Below are 6,717 nucleotides of genomic sequence, written 5' to 3'. Positions count from 1 at the left end.
ATTGGAACTCTGTACAAGCTGCAAGGTAGCACTATTATTGATGGGTGCAATAGTTCTGTGGTTCTTGAAAGTGGAGCAGAAAATCTAGTGGTCTCTGGAGAGAAGACCATGTTGTGGCATCAAAGGTGTTGACACCTAATCCTTGTGATTGGGTGAATTATTGTAAATAGATAAATAGGAAATATGAACAGTCATCGGGAGACGAACTAAACAATCTTTCCCTCATGTATATAATGAAGACCTACCTGATGGAATAAAATAGTCAAATTATTTCTGCCTTATGGAGTTACTGCCTGGCCTGACATGGTATCAGAGCCAGCTCCTTTTTAGTTGTTGTCCCTTGTAACTCCCTTGTCTGCTCTCATATACTTGTGTTGTTCCTCCATACAAATAGAGACGCCCTCTGTCTGCCATATTCCATTTATACAGACCTGCGCCTGACATTCACCTGAACGATGCAAACATTCCTCTGCCATATTCTCTGCTAAACGTTGGTAGCCTATTCCACGTATTCTGATCTGTTGAAATGTTCCTCTACCTGACACTGCCAGTGCTCTCTCGTTGTCCTGACTGTCCATAAACGTTTCATAATTTTAGCACTGTCCTTCACCACCACTTCCACCATGAACGACTGGATTCTATCCTTCGAGAAAGCAAAGACCTGGTGCCATTCAGGGTTTGATTTCTTCTCAAAGTGCTTCGTGGTACCCTTATAGTTGTCGAGGCGAGCAGATCTTTGGCCTTCTCAACCCTTACATACAGATACTGCATCTGCTCCACAAGATCGTAGGTGCTTGTTGAGCGCTCGCTCGTCATCCATCCTCCACCCCGGACACTACCGTCACCCAAATGGAGCGAGGTTTCCTTGAGACTATAGTCCGGAGGCTGCATCGGCCTCTGCATCTTGTTCTTCTAATTTTGTCTCGGATTTCTCTCTGCTGATAATATTGGCTTCCAGTTTTGCTCCTCCCCCTCCTCTCGGCTCTCCACTGTTTCGCTTTTAACCAGCGCTTCCGCCTACCCTCTTCACATATATGCGCACGCCCACATGGCTAAAGCCAGGAAATTCATCCCGAGTTTTTCCGGTGTGGACTGACGGAAAGTGCTTTCGTGCGATATACACAATGAATATATGTGGGGAATTGGGGTTTTTTTATATTTTATTTCACAGGCTTTCGGCTGCGCGTCAGGAGGGGTCCAGTGTCGGAATCTGAGCGCCAAAAGAAGAAAAAAAAAAGCGAGTTCGAGTGTGTATTGTCGCGACGCTATGTGTCGGGCTTCGGGATTCATTCATGTCATTTCGAGCTACGGTTGCTGATGGTTATTGTTTGGCTGCGATATTTTTTTTCTGTTTCATACAGAGTGAATAAACCCCATATTCGTTATTAGCGATGATTATTAGATTTTATTAAAAAATTCCATATGCTTCTCTCCCTGCTAAGTTATAAGTTTCCTACAAGTCAATGGTTTACAAGTTGTTGGCAACTAGCCTAGGTTTTCAAAGTGGCAATTAACGAGATTTAAATATGGATTTCGCAAGTTATAAGTTTCCTACAAGGTAATGGATTACAAGTTGTTGGAAAGTAGCCTAGGGTTTATAGTGGCAATTAATGAGATTTAAATCTGGATTTTTCTTAGTAATCTAGTTAGTTATTTGTTCCCTATATTTAGGTGTCTTTAAGGCTTTTTTGCCACTTACTACTCTACTAAATCTTATTGGATACAAATTGAATGGATTTCATTAAGAATTTTCATATGCTTCTCTTCCCTTTCTAAGTCAAAGTTTCCTACAAAGAAGTTTATTAGTTGTTGGCATTAGGCTAGGTTCATAGTTAACTAGATTTACATCTAGGCCTCGCCTAGACAATCTTGGTTAGTTATTGATTATCCTAGATTAAGAAAAAAAGAAAGATATATCATATGTTTTTTCAAATAACATTTAACCTTAATCCCATAAATAAAATCATATACTACCCTATTACAATTTAACCTTGTACCCAAAAAATTGATTGTCAACGTTTTAAACATGACTTCACTTTTTTTTCTTTTATAATTCCATAGCCTTTGGGACTGCAATTGATTTCCAATGACTTCCAAGAAGAAGTTAAGGCAAAAGGATAAGGACATTTTTCTTACTTGCCCATAAGTATTTATTGTTGAAACATGTAACTAGGTTCGGTCTTTATAATGACATGTAATTGTGTTTTTTGTAAATGGTGAAAAGAAGAAAAATAAAATTATTTTGTAATTCTTGCTTCATGGGTTTCATGAGCAAGAGATTTTATTTATATGGCTCCCATTGAGAGCCTTAGGATTTGTCATTAAATTTAATGAGTCAATGTCATGTATGAAGAACCCTTCTTGGGGATATGACAAATGTATATGAGTCTATAAAAGTGTCTAAAAGCCCTCCAACGACAAACACTAGTCCTCCTCTTCATGTCGGCCTTAAGATGTAGAAGAAACTCATGTCGGCTCACCTTGTATGGAGACACACATGTTCGAAATGTTATGTCGGCTTATATTGATAGGCAAACAACTATATATAGGCATGAAGGCACTTCGCATTTCCATAGTCAGAAATTCGGATATCTATGAGATTTTCGGATAACAATTTTAGAGTTCGGATAAGGGTGTAGAAGGAGCTCAGACTAGGGTACATAAGTGGAGATTGGGTGTTTTCCAGTGAATTTGGATCCCTCTGAAATTCGGATCATAGTGACAACGAGAGAGAGAATGGTCTATGTATAGATCACAGTTTGAAACTCTCAAATAGTCATAGTTATGTTTCATAATGGACCTATAGTTTGGTATTATACCATAGTGATTCGATATAATCTCTATCTCACAGCAAAGGAAAATTCAGCACCTCTCAAGAAGAAGGTCACTAGTGTGTGACTAGGCCTTGGTGTTATCATTTTAAGAAGGTCTCAGTACTATCTCAGACATAAGGATTCAGTTCTACTGTTGAAAGAGAGGTTCATTACAGTGACCTCAGTTTGATATAATTACATGACTACAGTGATCTCATATGATGCAAGATCTGAAGTATTAGAAACCAAGAGAGAGTAATCGATAAGGTGGAAGAGGACTAGTTTCTTGGTCTTGGAGTGGCTAATAGGTCAAGGGTCCTGGTCTTGGTATTCGTCAATTGGAATCTCTATAAGAAGAATTTGTGCGGGTTTTCCTCTCAAAGAGTGAGAGGTTTTGGCCCTGGTTGATAGCCTACATTCTGTGTCTCTTGTCTATTTATGTTCATGCATTAGTAGTTGTTTGATGAAGAAGAACACTAATAACTTAAGAAACAATAAGATCGGAATCTAATGAACATAAAAGACACTCATAAGTAGTTACCAATTAAGAGAAATCACCTAATTTATGATGCGCTAGATTTCTCAACATGGTTCAAAGCTAAGGTGACAGTTAAGGAAGGGCATATAATCAAAGAGACACTCAAGGATCGAGTTTCAAGAATGGAATCAAATCAAGTCGAAGGGTATCAGAGTGAAAGTTCAAAGATCTATATTGAAGAATCAATCTATAGATCAAAGAATAAAGTTTACTTCAAAAGAAGTCTTGGGATCATCAATCAAATCAAGACAACTGGAATTATACACCAGCAAAAGTTTTGTATCCTCTAATACATCATTAAAAGACCACAAAGACCCTCATCAATTTGAAGAGATCTACAATGCAAGATATCTCAAAGTATAGAAGCATTTCTAGGACTAAGATCACATCATCTTGGACAAAGTCGATAAGCATTTTTTATCTACACTCATCCACTACTGAAGAAGTCAAAGTATCTTGAAGGCTAGAAGGCATTATCATCATCTTCAAAATCTATAAGGCAAGTTCCCTCTCATTGAAGTTTGTTCATCCATAAAAGGCTATATCGAAAGGCATACTTAACATACAAAGCGAAATATTCTCTTTATTAAAGCAAGGATTTCATTTGAAATAAGATCATCCAAAAGAAGGCAATCTCCCTTTTTTTGAAGCAATGACCTCCTCATACTTAAAATGGACTTCGTTTTGCAAGGAGATCTATAAGATGGTTGGTTCATTGAAATTACTTGCATGGAAAAGGAGGATAGACAAGGTCCTCGAAGAAAGTGAATTCATTGATCATATCTATGTAAAAGTCTCCAAACCATCAGAAGGACAAGCATTATCTGAATACATGGAAAGGGATCAAAGGGCTCAAAGGATTCTTGTGAAATCAATCAAAGGTCCCTTCATTCCCCATATAGCAGGATTGGATACATCAAAGTATATATATGATAAGTTGGTAAAATTATTCTCTGAAGATATTATAAATAAGGTTGCATTACTTGGATATGATCTACACAAATTGAAGGTATCAAACGATAAAGGGTTATCTTCATAAGATCTCAATTGCAAGATCTAGGAGAGATAATCCTCATTTTTCTAAATGCACTAATTGATGAACAAGGTAACAAATGCCTATGAGAAAAGAAGGCTATCCCATTCAACAACTTGTGGTTTCTATGCAAGATAGAAGAAGATTGGTTGAGGTCAAAATGCATTCAGACATTTGTTGAAAGGAGAAAATATCAAAGCTAATACTCGATGATATGAGCATTACAGGAAAGATTGTCCTAAGCTCAAAAAGGGAAATAACAAGGAAGATAGAGAAGAAGTTCATTTCACCGAAGAAGTGGAGGACATCGTATGAGGAAAAGCATTATAAGCAAGAGCTCGTGACATCACCATAAGGAAACATGAAGAATAGATGGAAAAAAACTCTATGGCAGTCAAATATGAAGGATATAGATCTTAGGAACCTCATTGGAAACTTAAGGAAAGGAAGAAGTCATTCAGGACAAGTCTCATCATACATCGAGTCAAAAGGAAAAATTTGTTGGATAGGGATATGAAATATCCTCAAGATTCTCTGATGGAATCCTCATCGAAAGGTTCACTGATCTAGAGAGAAATCATGTGTTTCATTAGGAACTCCAACTTGTGGAATTCATGGGATGATGGTATGATGACATACGAGATGAAGCAGATCAAGGGGTTGAAGATTTTTCAATCAAGGAAGTTTTTGAAAAAAACCTAGATTACCTAAAGGTAAATGAGGTATGTATGCTTGTATTCAATATTATAAATTCATGTTATATGGTTGCAGGTAACATGGATCACTGCTCTATCTTGAGAAGCATGATCAAATGAAAGGAATCTCCTCCTATGAAAGGATTCCAAAAGGCATGAGTCACACTAGATGAAATCAACATAATATATCCTCATATGAAGTATGAGGTGGTTGACTACAATTGAGTAATTCTGATTGGAAGCTCATGGGAATGAAATGAAATGTGTGAATAAAGGAAGGAAGAGATCGTGAGATATGCAACCATGGTAAAGCCAATCAATATTTGAAAAACCAAGAAGATTTGACTAGGAAATCTCCCGGAAATATATGAAGACTTCGATGGAAGTCTAGAAAAGATGGAGACCCTTGATAATGGATATCTTTGGGAGATATGTCAACATGTATGCAGAATTTTGATGCACACTGGAAGATTTCATGATGAAAGACCATCACAAAGGTAATTTTAATTTAAGTGTTCATTTCTTATTTTAAACAAATATTTGGATGGGTTTATGCAGGTCTGCCAAAGGAAGAACTATGGATCTCTTCCAAGAGGACCATATAGAAGGATGTAAGATCCTTCCGGAAAAATATGGCATGAATAAGGCAGCATGACATGAAGCAATTCCAAATGAAGACTAATGGATCACTTTCTAATGAAAGGAATAATGGCATGAATGACTCATAGATGAAAGTGATGGATAGTTTGTGCCCTATGAAGCCCCAAAAGATGAAGACTCCTTCATAAAGAAATTCATTACATCAAAGGAAGGAGCTCTTCAAGCAGCTGGTTGAGGATCTGTTGTAGGTCCCTAATCAAGAGGGAGCCTGAAAACAAGTTTATTGCTTGGAAAAAACTTGGAAATTCCTAAGCCGAGAGAGCGCTTAGGTACATTCCTTCCGTAGGTGTGAGTAAATTATGTTATTGGAATTGATATGTCCTCCCTAATTGAGAAGGAGAGATAGACACACCATTTTGGTATTCACCTGGGAAGACATAATGGAGGATTGGGTAAACATATGGCATGATTCTCTTTGAGGATGAGATTGGACATCCAAGATAAGAGTAGTCGTAGAGGACTGATATTCTTTGAAGACTAGCTATCCAAGATAAGAATAGTCCAAAGTAGGTCATACTTTGTGAACACCCTGGTGGAGTATGTATCTTGAAAGACAATGGTTATGGTGTCTATAAATCATTGGTCTCGCCAGCATTGTGCTATTGATCCGGATTTAAACAGGAACACAACAAATTACAGAGATAACCATAAATACATAGATGCAGCAGAAATAATACTTCATTTCATTAATGTAAAATACTGAAATATGCTTACAAACAGAAATGGAAATAAACTAACTCGGGCAATGGTATCTTATCTCTGAGGAGAGATGTGGCGGCTACATACCTCTGAACTATCTTACAATGAGGCTCGAAGGCCTATTTATTTCTGAGAAACAATGGAAAACCCTAAACATCTAAAAACCTAACCCTAAGAGATGAAGCACCAAACTATGGACCCCGTTTTGGGTAAATTGGTACATCAACTTCCTGGGGTCGTAACTTTGGCATACAATCTTCGCTTGATGAGCACAATACC

Source organism: Pinus tabuliformis, chromosome 6 (assembly GCF_031772625.1).
Source record: "Pinus tabuliformis cultivar Carrire ecotype Pingquan chromosome 6, CPIR1, whole genome shotgun sequence".
Lineage (NCBI taxonomy): Eukaryota > Viridiplantae > Streptophyta > Pinopsida > Pinales > Pinaceae > Pinus > Pinus tabuliformis.
This window is presented reverse-complemented; position numbering follows the sequence as displayed.